Source organism: Phyllostomus hastatus, unplaced genomic scaffold (assembly GCF_019186645.2).
Source record: "Phyllostomus hastatus isolate PE091 unplaced genomic scaffold, TTU_PhHast_1.1 phas_contig_86, whole genome shotgun sequence".
Taxonomy (NCBI): domain Eukaryota; kingdom Metazoa; phylum Chordata; class Mammalia; order Chiroptera; family Phyllostomidae; genus Phyllostomus; species Phyllostomus hastatus.
Window position 1 is genome coordinate 34957158 of NW_025333977.1, and position 15875 is coordinate 34973032.

Here is a 15875-nt window from a genome sequence, read left to right on the forward strand (position 1 = left end):
ATGAACGTTTTATAGGTAAAACTTTAGGTATATATAAAAATTAAATTCGATTCAGACTCTGCTATCCAGCAGCTGTGTCCAAACCCTAATTTCCTTATCCATAAAAGAGGATAATAATGGTGGGGCTGTCTACCCCCAGATTTGTTTTTATGTATAAATTAGATCATAGATGTAAAAAGTTGAAAAAGTATAAAAGAGTGGCACAGAGCGTTTGTTACTGATGACGCACTCCTTGCTCTTCTGTGAACTTCCAGACTTCTGTTAAAGTGCCCACAGGTGTCTATAAAAACTCCCACAGTCATGGACATGGTCCCTGCAGGCTTGCAACAAACACCTAGGTCAACTGGTTTCCTGACTCAGATAACCAGCTGGGGGCTGCAGGGGGAGGGAGCTGGGGGGAGGGAGGGGAAGGAGGGAGGCCAGCAGTCTGCCTGCCTCATGGGTTGCTGGGAAAGTCTGGGTCAGAGAGTTGAGTTGGGATGGCTGTCAACACTTGGGCATTACACAGGGCAGAGGAGGGTGTTCCAGACCTGCCAGCCTACAGGCAGGAATGTCATAGCTGCCAGGAGAGCAGGCCTCAGCTGCTACATGTGTCTGGCAGAGAGGATCATGGTCTAGAAAAGGGCTAGGAGGGACAACGTTGTCACGGGGCTCTGGAGCAGTGTTTTTTTCTCCAGGGGTGCTGATGAGGACAAGGCAGGCCCTGGCCTCAAAGAAATTGGGCTCTAATGCAACGTGTCAGGGTGGGCCTGCAGCCAGACCTCAGCCCTGAGCTAGTGTGGCCTGAGGCAACTTACATATCTTCAGGAAGGATCGGGTTTGTTTTAGGGTCTGGGATGGGGCCTCCCATGATGCTGAGGGTCCAAAAGCCCTGTGCGTGTGTGGTGTGTTGGGGTGGTGAGGGTGGCAAGGGGCTGTGTTTTGAGAGATCTGACTTCTTCTGTAGTGATCAGTCCCTTCCTCATCTTAATGGTTTCTTTACTATGCTCCACACTGGCCTTTCTGCTCATTCTCAGCTCAGGATAAGCCCCTTAACACTATGACATCCAAAGGAAAGAGAAGAGGTAGTTCTCTTGTACTGTGCTTATATTATATGAAGGTAGCTATGTGAGACAATGGCCTCCTGAACAGCAGGGTGTTGACTGGGTTCTCTGCACAGCCCTGGGCCCAGCACAGTGCGCAGCCCTTAGGAGGCCTTGTGGAGTGAGCTCAGCTCTCCCGATGCACACTGTCTGCCCACGGAGACCAAGATGCATTCAAGAGCCAGTGAGCATGAGCTGGTGCTCTCTAGGTAAGGTGGGGCTGCAGGAACCCATAGTGGGGAACACCTGGGGCTCTGGTGGGTCCTCCCACCAGACAGTCTTTTCTTCTACCTTTTCTTCTACCTTCTACCTCTGGCCTTGAGTGAGAGACAAGCAGCAAGATACATTAGGGAATGTTTTCTGGGTTGATCTATGGAGCTGAGCCCCAGTGGGGAGTCAGGTTAGGGACCTTGCTTTTGTTTTCCTTATCCTGTTGGAAGCCAGGGTCATGGGAGTGTGTCCCTGGTAAGAGAGGAAGACAGTGAGGGAACTCTGCCGAAGGCAATTAGGCTGAATCATCACATATCTGAGCAGACTGCAGGGGTTGCCTTTGTCAATTGAGTAGTGTTGGGAGGATGCTGGCCCAGGGCCTGGACTGGGGGTGGTTCATGACAGCATTAGTATGAAATCCCCAGAAGATGCTTCCTGGTAGATGGCTTGTGCTGGTTCCTTTTTTGCTCTACACAGTAAACATCTTATTCTGGCCTGTAAATTTGGAGAGGGAAGAATGAGCAAAGAGATGAGAGAAAGGTACCCCCCAGGGAAATGCTTCTACACTGGGAGAGTGCTACCCTTGTGTCCCAGACAGTTCAGGTGACTCCCAGGGGTAGGTTGGGGGACAGCTCACTCCCTTTTCCATACCATTTTCAGCGTCACCTTTCTGAGAAAGCCCTTCTCATACTTGGAAAAACCCCCACATACTTTGCAGCCAATAGACTTGCATTTAACTCGAGAGGTGGCCCTTGTTAGCTGTGTGAACTTGGGAAGTTCTCTGACTCTCAGTTTCCTACTCACACGCATTGTGTGAGTGCTCTCTAGTGCTGCCACATGGTTAGTGATCAATAAATGGAGAAAATTTTTAAAAGATTTTGTTTATTTATTTTTAGAGGGAGGGGGAGGGAGAAAGAGAGAGAGAGAAATATCAATGTGTGGTTGCTTCTCGCAAGCCCCCTGCTGGGGACCTGGCTCGAAACCCAGGCATGTGCCCTGACTGGGAATTGAACTAGGGACCCTTTGGTTCACAGGCCAGCACTCCATCCACTGAGCCACACCAGCTAGGGCTAAATGGTAGTAGTGTTTAATGTCACAGCACTTTTCAATGGTTATTTTCAGTTATTGGTCACCTAATGGGCCAGAAACTCTTCTAGACACAGTGAATATGAAGCTCCACAGGTTCAGCTTCTCCCTGGAGGGGCCTCCATTTAGAAGGAGAGACGAGTATGTACAATCAGGGTGCAGGGAGCTGCACACATTGCTGTGGGAGGAAGGAGCAGGGGCAGGGTTGGGTCAGAGGAGGTGAGACCCCCAGAGAGGGGTTTGCAAGCAGTTAGAGTGGGGGCGGGGGGAACTGCAGGACCAGACAAAAGGAGGTTCACACAGGGATTTCGAATTAGATCCACTGGTTGTGAGAGGAGGCAGGAGCTGACAGTAGGGCCTCCCTACCTCCCACATGCCCTCATCAGCTTGGCCTGCTGTCCCTGACCTTAAGTCTGAAAATTGAGTTTGTTCTTAAAATGATACTTAAATTGTAGTTACCAGGAAAAAAACCACATTTTTAATAGGTCTAGTTTCAAATGCTGGTACCTGATAGGCATTGGAATTCCAAATTCTTCATATTTTAAAAGAAGATGCAGATACAAAGAACTCTTGGAAATTAAAAGTATCATAGCAGAAATAAATGAATCAGTGAAGGATTTGGAATATAAGGTTGAAGAAAACTTGCCAAAAGTCAAACCAAAAAGACAAGGAAATGAAAAATAAGAAAGAACCATTCTAAAAAGTTGAACATCTGAGTAGTAGGGCTTCCATAAAAAGGGGGTAGGACACCAGAGGTTAAGAATCCTGAGAAATAACACAAGAAAACTTCCGGGAACTAAACAACACAGGCTTTTAGATTGAAAACTTACTTGAGTGCCCAGGGCTATGAACAAAAAAAGGCACACACCGAAGCATATCATTGTGAAAAAAACTGAGGAAAAGCTTATAGACAGAGGAAAAAAGCAAACCTCAAACAATTACATAGAAGAGAAATCTGATTCTACACTAACATTAGAAGCTAAGAGGACACTAGAGCCCTAGGGAGAGCAAGACCAATAAAATGGCATTGGTTTGATCAAAATAGCATAAAGTATATAAAACAAAATGAAGTCACTGATATCAACCACGATGGCTGTCAGTCAGCCATGACACTTCGGTTCAAGATGGAAACTACTCAAATCAGAGCAGACACATTTGGCAAGGAGACACTCCTAAAACATCTGCACACGTGATCAGAATAGCCATGTCTGACACCACTTTTAAGGTGTAACTGAGGCAGGTTCCAGACTACTCCTGAGACTGTGGAGCTCCACACACCAGAGTGCTGCTCCATGCCACACTGATCTCCCTTGGCATCAGTTGCTGGAGGTTGTCCTGATGGACCAAGGACTTTGTCTCCCCTGCTATCCACCTGGCCCCAGAGATCTTTCCTTGCAAGACACTGGCAACTCCCTTGCCAACCATGCTGTCCCCCAGACCTGCAGACAGAGACTCTGGGCCTTGGGTTCATTATTTTCTACTGATATCTCTGTGTGTGTGTGTGTGTGTGTGTGTGTGTGTTTCATATTTCTCCTAGATTGTTAGAGCATGAGTAGGATATTAATGTACAGTGATCTACTTTGAGTGAACCTGCATTCAATAAAAGCTGAGTGAAGAGCATAGTTACTGTGTGTGACTCCTGCCTATTCCTTGGTGCCAGGCTGCTCAGCAGGCAGCTAGCCCAGCAGTTGCCTGGCTGACTTATAGGAAAGACTATATTGCAAACATATGTTCGTGACAAGCCATACCTTTAAAGTTCTGAAAGGAAATTATTTTTAACTGAGAACTTATATCCAGACAAAAATTATTAATCAAATGCGAGGGTGGAATATTGGCATTTTCAGACATGAGGAGTCTCAACTATTTTACCTCCCATAACACCCTTCCTGAGGAAGCTACTGAGGTAGATATAGGCTCCTCCAATGTTAGGGAGTAAAGTAAGACAGAAGAAATGGATGCTCCCTGTAATAGAAAGTCACAAAGTAGCTCGGGTTTGAGTAGGAGGATGGAAGGTTCTAGAATGGAGAACTTCAAGAGACTAATGAGAACCAAAAACAGAACCGCTGGAGAGTTGAGGGCTGAATTAGTGATAGGTACTGACAACTAATGAGTGTACAAGACAAGAATTAACCATAACATACCACATGGCCGAGCTGTGAACACCAATGTATCTGGTCATAATAATGTAACTTCTAGTGCTGACTTAAAAAATGGTATAACTATATAGTAAGAGGATGTGGGAAGTAGAAGAGGTGTGTGGGATGGTAGTCAAAGAGCTAAATCCTCATTTTCTTGTGTAGGAAGTTAATGAATAATATTTAACATTGAAAAAAAGAGCCATAACGCATGATATTTAGATATATTTGGGCAACAGAAATCAGGGCCCTCAACAGATGGGGCAGGAACTGAAAGCATGTATGCGAACGGCTCTGACTAAAAAAAGGGCTGCTGTCTCTCCATGTATCCAAATCGGCCCCTCAGACAGGCATGATGAAAACTGAGCCGTTGTTTGCTGTGGAAAACACAGCAACAACACAAAGGACCAGCTGCAGTGCCTTCCCTTGGGGATTCTGCACAGGGCAGTGGCAGGAGCAGTTCCCCTTTCTGGGTCCTGAAAATAAATTCTTACACCATTTCTCTTTTTGTCAGAACCTGTGTATTCAGTGTTCAACTTGTCTTTGATTTCATTTCCTTTATTGAAAGAGCTTGGTTTGCTTTATCCTGACACCAGTGGAAAGAGAGGCCGTGGCGGGGAAGGCTAGTGTGTGGGATTCTGGCTTCGTCCCTTACTGGTTTTGTGCCTAGTTTCTAGCTGAAGCCCTCTTTCCTCACCTGAAAATAGAGAAAACTCTTCTTGCCTCATAGGACTGTGTGAGGAATAACTGAATGATTTAGTACATAGAGTGCCTGGCACATAGTAATTGACAAAAAAAATTATAAAAGTGAAAAGGAACACTGTGGTTAACCCTGGGTCTAGGGCAGGAGCCCCATAAAGTTGTTCTGGGCCCCAGAGGTGAACCATCCAGACAGGGCAAGAGCTTTGGGAGGGAAGGGGAGACCAGAAATAATCCAGGAAGTTTTCTTATTTTAGCAGAAGTTCTTACAGTATTTTGGGTGCAGTGTCTTTTGATCTGACTGCAGAACTCAGCACATTTGTAGAGATCCAGATCCTGGAATGTTTTATGCACAGGAACTGATAAAGGCTCTTAGCTAATTTAGCTTGCACATCCAAACACAGTCACAACAATTTCTCACCTCCCAGATAATGTGAAATAATGCGCCCAGGTTCACAATTTATCTTTTACCCCAAGGCTGCTGTGCGCCTTGTGTGATCACTCATTTAGGCCAGTGACCTGGGGCCAGAGCCCTGCCTCTGCGACAAGCTAACCCCTTCTCTGACTCAAAACCGAGGCCTTTAGTAATAGTCTGCTTGGAGGAGTTTTACATCAGGGGATGCTGACCCATGAAGCCACTAGGGTATATGTTGTTGGCTCATTTTATGAACTTCTTTGGATCTTGGAGGTCTCTGGAAACCCTTGTCTGGTCTGTGTGCAGTGCCTCACACAGTGTGCACCAGAAGGAAACACCTGCTGGAGTCTCCGAGGGAGTTAATGAGGCCAAGGCAACCTCTCACTTGTCAGCTTCCATCCTGCTTAGAATTATCTTCTGATGCTTCTGGGTCTGACTGAGTGTGGAGGAGAAAGGGGATTAGCTGAGGAGCTGCCATGGTCTGCAAGGTGGGGGACAGTGCAGGTGGGAGTGAGACCAGTGGAGATCAAGCAGAGGACAGGCCCTGAGCATGAGAAATGAGGAAAGTTTTATTTACTTGGCTGGTGAGACCTTGGGAAAATAGTGAAACCAAATCTATCTAGATGTCAAGCCAGTAACCCTTATGGGACAGGAGGGAGGTTAGGGAGCAGAAGACACACAGGTTACAGTGGGGTCGTGCATTAAATAGATGCTGTATTAAAACTGCAAAGAAGCCCAAGAATATGTAGGTGGTTCAGGAATAGAGATACAAGGGGACCCTGTGATCAACTGAATGAGTAATGCTGATAGGGTGATAGGAAGAGTTGATATCGGCCACTTAATAGAAAAAAATTTTGTAATAGAAGAATCTACAGTCTCTATAGCTCTGATATTATTTCTCATATTTCTGCAAAGTTACACCTGCAGTCCAGGAGTATCCCTTTCAGTTGCCTCATCTTTCAAAAGCCTATGCACAACCTTTGTAAGGAAGGTTTACAAAAAAAGGCTTTTGAGCAGCCACAATGGATGGGCAAAACCCTACCACAAAGCCATGCACTGGCTCATGGGCGAGTCCCCCTGCTCTCACGTACAGCCCAGTCAGACTTCAATGAGCCAGAGCCAGCTGGAACCCCAGAGCTGGTCTAAACCAAGTTGTTCAGAGGTTTATTGAAGGGATTCAGGGAATGCTTGCAAAAATAAAAAGTAGGAAGTACAGATGAGCCTTGCAACTATTAGAAAGTCACCCAGCATCTGGTTTCTCGGGCTGCATGGTTTCCTGTCTGCCTCATTCCAGGCCTTTCTCCTATTCTCCTTTGTATAACAACTTCCTCTCTTCCTGCAGGTCCCCACAGCCCCATCATTTGATCTTGTGCCTGGCATTTGCTTCTCATAGGGCCCCTACTACACTTCCTTTAAGCTTTAGGGTCCACTGCAAGCTTGCTGTAGTCTTTTTTCATAGTTGCAATTTTGAAAGTATCTGATTGGTCCAGCTCCCTTATTTATGGGTGAGTTGCTTCTTTTTCTTTTTTTTTTTCAATTTCTACCTGGGACATTTTTTTCATTGCTTTTATAGAGAAAAGAAGGGAGAGAGAGAAACATCAACATGAGAGAGAAGCACTGATTGGTTGCCTCCCATACGTGTCAGGACCGGGGGTTGTATGTGCCTAGAATGGGTATTGAACCTGCAACCTAGGTATGTGCCCTGACCGGGAATAGAACCTGCAACCTTCCAGTTATGGGACAATGCTCCAACCAACTGAGCCATACCAGCCAGGGCATGAGTTGCTTTTAAATCAAAATTTCACCCTTTGACCATCAGGGGAGGCCCAAAGTGTGAGTGGGTGGGGTGGGTGGTGGCAGGTTGGGCAGGTAAAATGACTTGCCTACTTGAATGACATTGGAGGTCTGCGAGCCATCCTCCAAAGGATTGGAAAAGCATTGATGAAACCCCATGCTCCCTCATTAGTGTGTGAGGTGCTGTTGCTAGAGTGCAGGGTACATGGGGTGGAGTGGTAAGGGGGCTGGTTGACTGGGAAGGGGCATGAGACTTGGGTCCCCAGAGTCTTTGCCTGGGTCACAGAGCCACAGAAATCCAATAAGTCTGTTTAGACAGATTAGTGGGTGAGTTATCCATCTCTCACTGAAGGTTTGGCTTGGAGTAAAAGGAAGAAGGTAAAAGGCTAGCTAGAGAGGAGTGGAGAGTGGGGTCCTCTTCCTGTGAAGGAGGCAGGTGCATCAGCAGCCCAGTAGTCCCCATACTCTGAGAGTACCTTACTGCTGTTCCCTGGGGGAGGATCCCTATGGCAGGCTCCCAGGCGGCCATCAGCAGAGCTGTGTTTGTGGGTAGAAATCTCTTTCTGGCCTGGCTCGCTCTCCCCATGAGGACTCTAGCTCCTGGTGTTTTGTTGACATTAATTATACACAGCAGCAAAATGCTCAAATGCTGCAGGCAACTTTTTATTTTTCCATCTCACCTGATGCCTTTGTCGTTTGTCCTGATCTGCCCTGAATGTTTGTAAGACCTTGACATTTCTGTACCCTCAATTGGCTTGTTTCGGCTTCCGTTTCACCTGACCTCAGTCAGTTTTCCTACCAGTATCTGAATGATGATTGTTTCTCTTTGCATCTTTCTTCTAGACACCACCCTTATGTATTACCACTCCTTCTCTGGCCCTAAGTGGATTTCTCACTTTTTCCCCTATCTACCACATAACCCCTCCTCAAGCTTGATTAGAGGAGCTCATTTGATCATCATGGATCTTGTCTTAGACTTGAGCTGAGCTGAGTGTGAGCATGAAATATGAAAGCCCAGACTCCTGGAAGGCAGCACTCATTTCCACTAGAAATGTGATGCATGAAAAATTTGGAAACTCTTTGATCCAGCAATTTGACTTCTAAGATTGTGTCTTAAGGAAATAACCATAGATTTTCCTCAAAGACTAAGCTTTACAAAGGACTATTTGTAATTAGCAAAAAGATGTTGGAGATGACTTAGGTGTCCAGCCTTTTGGGGTGGGGTAAATTTATGGTACAGCCACATAAATTGCCTGGCTTTATTGCATCTTTGTAAAAAAAATCTTTTTTTTTAATTTTATTTTAATCATTGTTCAAGTACAGTTTTCTCCCTTTTGCTCCCATTCCAGCCCACCCATCCAACCCTCCCCACTTCCCTCCCATTACCACCCTCCCCCTAGCTTTTGTCCATGTGTTCTTTAAATTTGTTCCTGTAAACCCTTCCCATTCTCCCCTGAAATTCCCTCTTCTCTCTCCTCTGGCCACTGTCAGTCTGCCCCCTATTTCAGTGTCTTTGGTTATATTTAAAAATATGGAACGCTTCATGAATTTGCGTGTCATCCTTGTGCAGGGGCCATGCTAATCTTCTCTGTATCGTTCCAATTTTAGTATACGTGCTGCCAAAGCGAGCACAAAAAAAATCTTACTAATAAAATAAAACTAGGAAGTATGTGTTATCTGTAGTTATCTTGGGTGGGTGGAGAAAGAATGGGTAACTTTTCTCCTTTTTATGACTTAATTACATTTTCTGAAATTTCTAGAATGAACATGAATTTCTTTGGAACTAAGAAAAACAATTACTTTAAAAACAAATGCTGTCCACTCAGACAGCTATAGTAATATATGGGTTGAAAATTTAGACTCAGTTAAAAATGTCCCCCCCAAAAATTAGAAGTTGAATTCAGATTTATAACATTGTAAACGGCTTACTACAGAGGTCAAAGGGAGACTTGAGCCAGTTTGATGTACTGTTGGTTGAAATCAGTTGTCCACAACCTTATCTAAACACAACCTTGGGGCAGGAACTGTAGTTTTTTCACTGATTTTTCTTATGAATGATAGCAAGTAAGTAGCACCAGGGTTCAGTGTCTGAAGTACATTGCTTTGCTTAATCTACAGTCCACTGTGAAATGCTCAGCTCCCAAAGGGATAGGTTTGGGTGAATAGATGGCCAGTTTGAACCCTGGGAAGAAGGTTGGCTCCTTCAGGTGAGACTGTTCTGGAAGGAAGACTGTTCTGATGTGGTAGGAGTGGCCAGGGTAGGGAGTGGGAGGGGCAAGGGTTCCTACCCTCCTGCATTTATTAACATATGTGCCTCTGATGCTTTGCATGCAACTTTGCTTTGTTTTTTTTTCTTCTCTGCAGGCAAGGTAGAGCCAATTGTGCAGAGCTGTGCAACCAGCAGCCCAGAGAGAAGCAGCTATGATGCCCAGCTGAAGTGATCTGGCCTCCTTGAGCCTGCCCCAGCCCTGGTGCCAGGTGTCTGTCCCAGCACTGAGGTAAGACCCCTTCATTTGCTGCCTGGGGTCATAGAGGGCAGAATGCCTCTTATTGGGATGGTGGTGGTGTGTGAAAATCTCCTCTAAGGCTCAGGAAACAAGCAGCAGTTTATTCTGGTATAGTCAAACCATCTGCTTCCACTTCAGCCCATTAGGAGGCAAAGTTGTTTGGTGGCCAGAGAGACTTTGATTTTTCAGAGCAGGTCTTTTGGAATCTGAACATGGAGTTGTGTTTTGCCAATTGCTGGTGAAATTTGAATTCCAAAGGCAGTAAATTTATTCTCCAGGTAAGACTGCACCTGATTCAGGTGAATGCTTAATTTAGGTGCACCTGTTCTGTTCTGCAAGGGAAGTCAAGCTCTTAGGAAACTCTGTGTCTCTTTCTGCCTGCCTGCCTGCCTGCCTGTCTGTCTGTCTCTTCAATCCAAAGGAAATAGAGTAACAGACATTGTATGGGAGGGAAGTTACTGCAAAACATTCCAGTAAGCTCATTAAAAATGACTGTAATGACCTAGATATGTTCTGATTATAATAGGGTATTTGGAAAACTACTGATGTGGAAGAAAATAAAATATGCCTAAAATCCTGCTGCTGTTAATCTTCCAGGTAGTTTTTATTAAGGTTACTCTTGAAGCTTCCACAGCACACTGGCTCCTCCTGCATGGAGGGAGAGAGGCAAGGCAGAAAACACACTCGCATAGGAGCCAGGAGAACTTGTTTTTAGTCTGGAGGCTCTCGAGAGCAGATTTTTAAATATTCAGGATTTGCGTGCTGGTTGTTAAAGATTGTTAGCAGCTTGAAATTGGCTATGGTGGAAAAATTTACACCGCAGACAGTAGCCAGTGCTAAAAACCAGGGCTGTTTTGTCTTGGAGATTCGGATTGCCAGCACATCCGTGGGCCCAGTGCTTCCTCTACCACCAACAGGCCGGGTGGCAGAGCATGGGCAAGGCATGTCACTGGTGCATCTCTCTGCTCAGTAAGTGTTTGTTAAATGAATGAATAAGAGTGAAATTTCTGTTTTTATTATCCCATACGAACATTGGGAGGGTCTCCTAAGGCAGGGAAAATTAAACGTTTTGTATGCTGTGAGGCTCCCTGCCCTTGGAAGAAAGGGGTTTAGTTGATTGATAATCTCTGGTATATTGATGGAGAGCAGTTGCTGGCATTTTCCTACTTGGGAGAATCTGTGAATTATTGACACCCTTTCATAAGGGCAGATGAAAACTCTCCATTTACTGACCAACATCTGGGGCAAATTTCCTTGCTGGAAAAATCAAGAAGTGGGTCAGAGAAGTGTGAACAGGAAGCCCCAGCGCTACCAGTTGTGAGAGCCAGGACTGAAATCAGAGCTTTTGACTCATAAGCTCTAATGGGAGGTGGGGGGTGTAGAGGAGAGAGGAGGAAAAGGGGCATTTCCTGCCAAATGTGAAATTTAAACAAAAGCCTCTTTCTTCAAGGCCCTGCTGTCAGCAGATTAGAGCTAATTAAATTAGGATAATGGAGACCCAGCATCTGCCTGCTCCCCCTACTTTCTGAACCTTGGTTTCTTCTCCTCACCTCTTTCTTGGGTCCTGAAGGAGGGGATGAGAGAAGGTGAGGCACCAGATAAGCATCAGTTGACTGTAGAACTGTAGTTCAGAAAATTACAAAGGTGGAAAGGCTATAGAGGCCATCAGGTTCCACACCCTTGGTTTAAAAAGCTAGGTCACACAGCTGGTGGTTTTCTCTCATTCCCGAGGTGAAGGTATGTGGTCTTGGGGAGGCAGGGAACCAGGTGGGGGAGGGGAGTGGGGGTTGGGACTCTGCTCCAGAGGCCACCTGCTCACTGAGCCCTTGCAAATGGTCTCTGGGTGCCAGCCCTGCCTCTGCCCTTCTCAGTCCCCACCCTGCCTCTGCTTTTACAGCCCCAGTGCATTTCATAAGGATAAGGAGGTCCCCTCTGGGGTGTGAGAAATTAAGCTGCTGCCCACCCTTGCCCCACCCCTCCCCCTCCCCATCAGGGGCCTGGTTTTCCAGGCCAGTGAAATCAGCTGAGAGAATCTTATTCTGAGGAGCCTTAGGTGTATGTATGGGGAAGGGAAGAAAAGGCTGTTTGAAGTCATGATGGCTCCAGGCACTGTGCCCTGTGCTCAGTGATCTCATTTAGTTCTGCAATGACCTAATGAGGTAGGCATTTCTACCACCATGTAGCTGAAGTTTACACTGAGTCTTGTAGAGGTAAAGAGACTAACTCAAGATTTCACAGCTCATAAGCAGCAGAGATCTAAACTAAGCCTGTCCGTGACCTCTACAGCTTCTCAAAGTTAGGGGCCACTTTTTACTCATCCATATGGGCAGGAGTTCCCAAATCAAGTTGCGATGAGTAGGGTCCTTTTCCTTGAGGAACATCTTTCTATTTCTGAAGCTACCTGAACAGTTGCAGCTCAAAGTGCTTGGAGCTTTACAAAGGGCCACATTGTTCCTTTCAATCCCAGTGGCTTTCCCTGTGCAGTAAGAGAGCATCAGAGCTGGGAGCCTTGAGAGTCCTTTAGTGTACTTTTCTTACTCATGTGATACTCAGACGTGAGGTGGCATGCTCAGCCATTTAGAAGTAGGGGCCTTCTCAGCCTCTGGACTCATAGTGCTCTCTCCAGGGGAACTTACTGAGGTGGATCTGTTTGGTTTTCCTGTGTTTGGGTAAAGGGTTATTTCTTTGATAAGACGGATTTAATTGAATTCCACAAATATATACTGAAAGCCTATTGTGTACCCACTCAATTATCCTGGCCTGTTTGCCCCCAAGATTCTGGCTCATCCTTGTGTACACAGGTGTGACAAGGGGAGGACCTCCCTACATCAAGACTATGTGACATATCCTGTAACTACTCAGGTCCTATCTTTCCTGCAAGAATTCTAAAGGGGGAAGTTGTGTCTCAGATTGCTGTGTGTGTCCCAGGGTTCCCAGACTTCTGAAGAAAAAGTTTTAAGTGCTCAACCTGCTACCTGGGGAACAAAGCAGCAAACGGTGGGTCAGGGTCTCTGGGAGACCCTTGCAGAGGGGTAGGGTCAAGGGAAGGAGGCAGCATGGCAGAGGGAATGAGTTGGGTAGGCACTGCTAAGTTGGGTAGGCAACTTTTCCTGTGGAGCTAGGGTTGTGTAGTTTTGTAGACAATCAAAAATCCTTTCTATCTATGGTACCTGATCAACTTCAGGAGAACACTCTCCATTCAGCTGGGGACTCAATGTGAATCAGGGTTGAAAGCGTTCTTTGGAAAGTTTGTGGGCTTGCCTCCACATCTTAACATCTGGGGACATGTTGGCCCAGAAAGGGGAAGGGGCTTATCATTGACACAAGTGAAATGGAACATGCTCTTCTGAATATCTGGTCAGGGTCCTTCAGACCACACTGTCTGGCTGCATAGGGAGGAACGTTCTAGGGAGCAGGGACAGCCTATTTCCAGCTTTAGCATGTGCAGTCCTCTACCTGTGACGGGCTGGGATTGGTGGTCAGAGGAATGTGCGGCAATGGCAACCCAGAAGGGAGAGGGTGTCCTCTCAGTGATGCCAGCCCTTCACCCTCCTTCTTTCAGACCCTTCCTTGAGGACTTGCTTAGGCCAGGGGGCTGTCACCTGTGGCTTCTTGCTGGGAATTCACCATTGAGGGAAGACATCAAAATACTGAGAAAAGTGCCCCAGCCTCAGAGACATTTGACCTGGGTTTGAGCTTTGCTTGACCATAGCGGCATGATTAATTGGCCTTTCTGACCTAGTTACCTCATCTGTAAAATGGGCTGAATAATAATTACCTAGAGTGAAGATTAAAAATTACTTATATAATGTGTTTTCACAAAGTAGATGACTATTAAATGGTACTCATTTTTCATGTATCTCTACTGAAGTAAAATTGATAAAAACATGTATGTTCAAATCACACAACTTGATGAGTTTTGACATTATTTGTATATGCTCATGAAATTCTCCCCCAAAGTAAGGAACCCTTATCTCCTCCTCCACCTAAAGTTTTCTCCATCACCTTATCCCTCCCTCCTGCCTCTCTATGTCTTGCCTCCCATGCCCAGGCTATCATGAATCTGCTTTCTAACACTATCAATTACTTCGCATTTTTCTAGAACTTTCTGTAAATAGCATAATACAGCACCTGCTCTTCTTATACTCAATATAATTCTATTGATATTCATTCATCTTCTGTTTATCAATTGTTGGTTCCTTTATTGCTGAGCAGTATCCCATTGTATGGAAATACCACAATTTGTTTATCTACTCACCTGTTGACAGACATTTGGGTTGTTCACTTATTTTTTGCTATTACAATAAAGCCACTGTAAGCATTTGTGAAAATGTTTTTTTTTGTGGGATATATACATTGTTTTCTCTTGGCTAAATACAGGAGTAGAATGGCTGGGCCATATGGCAGTGCATGTTCAACTTTTTGAGAAGCTGCCAGACTGTTTTCTGGAGAGCGTGTACCATTTCATACCCCCACCAGCAGTGTATGAGTGTTCCAGGCGCTCCACTTCCTTGTCAACACTGGGCATGATCAGTCTTTTTAATTTTAGTTACTCTAACAGCTGTATGGTGCTATCTTATAGTGGTTTAATTTGCATTTTCCTAAAGATTAATGATGCTGATCATCTTTTCATGTGCTCATTTGCTGTCTGCATATTTTCTTTGGTGAACTATCTGGTCAGATATTTTGCACATTAAAAAATTGGGTTATTTGTTTATTCTGATTGAGTTACAAGTGCTCTTTATATATTTTATAGACTAGTTCTTTATCGGAGATATTTGCAGATATGTTTTCCAGTTCTGTGGCTGGCATGCTGTGGGTGGCATTACAAAGTAAACTGATAATTACAAGTCAGTTGAAGGGTTGCTATGCATAAGAAAATATGAAGGAAAAGTCAGTAACCTTAGTTGAAATCAGGGAAGCTTCCTGGAGGAGAAGGTATATGAGTTGAGTCTTAAAGGAAATGAAAACTTAAGTAGGCGAAGGAAAGGCGGTCTAGGTAGAAGTTTGTACATACAAAGGCATGGAGATATAGAATGTCAGGTGTGTGCAGAATTGTAAATAATTTGATGGGAGCACTGGGATTTTGCAGAAGGATGTGGACTGGAATCCCAGCTATCTCACTTGCAGGCCGAGTAACTTCTTTAAAAAAATTTTTTTCTTTTGAAACAATTTTAAATTCATAGAAAGTTGCAAAGATAGTACAGAGGTGCCAGGTGCATCCTTTATTTAGTTTCTGCTAGTGGTTTCATCTTATGTAACTATAGCACAGTGTCAACACCAGGAGTCTGAGATCGGTACACTGTATGTATAGTTCTATGTTATTTTTTTGAGTGTGTAGATGAGTGGGGACACCACTGCAATCAAGATGCAGAACTGTTCTATCACCACAAAATCTCCCTTATGCCACCCCTTCGTTATCACACTGGCCTGGCCTGTCCCCTATTTTTCATCTGTACAATTTTGTCATTTTGAGAATGTTCTATAAATAGAATCATACCATATGCAACCTTCTGAGACCAGCTGGTTTTGACTCATTGTAATGCACCTCAGGTCCATCCAGGTGGTTGAGAATGTTGATAGCTTGATCTTTTATTGCTGAATGCTGTTTCATGGTATGGATGGATCACTATTGACCCATTGAAGGGCATTTTGGTTGTTTTCACTTTTTGACTATTACCAATATAGCTGCTATGAACAGTTGTGTACAGGTTTTTGTTTTTATGGGATAAAAGCCCAGGACTGCAATTGCTGAGTTGTATGGTAAGTATATTTTTAATTTTTAAAGAGACTGCCAAATTCTTTCTAGAGTGGCTGCACCATTTCATATTCCCACCAGCAACGTAGGAAAGATTTACTTTCTCCACCTTTTTGCCAGCATTTGGTGTTGTCATATTTTTATTTTAGTTGTTTTAATAGGTGGACAGTGGTATCTTATGGCCTTAAT

At 44.8% G+C, this 15875-nt stretch overlaps 1 protein-coding gene and 1 non-coding gene across 7 annotated transcripts in view; one reads left to right on the forward strand and one right to left on the reverse strand.

Moving 5' to 3' along the window:
* Positions 1-15875, forward strand: part of ST6GAL1 (ST6 beta-galactoside alpha-2,6-sialyltransferase 1) — a 115367-nt gene that overhangs the window by 14127 nt on the left and 85365 nt on the right. For all 6 annotated transcript variants that reach the window (XM_045850894.1, XM_045850895.1, XM_045850900.1 and 3 more), the window contains exon 2: positions 9786-9919. The gene's annotated coding sequence lies outside the window, so the exon portion shown is untranslated. The remainder of the gene's footprint in view (positions 1-9785; positions 9920-15875) is intronic.
* On the reverse strand, positions 8947-9053 carry LOC123827676. The gene has a single exon (XR_006787316.1). It is a non-coding gene; the product is annotated as a U6 spliceosomal RNA (small nuclear RNA).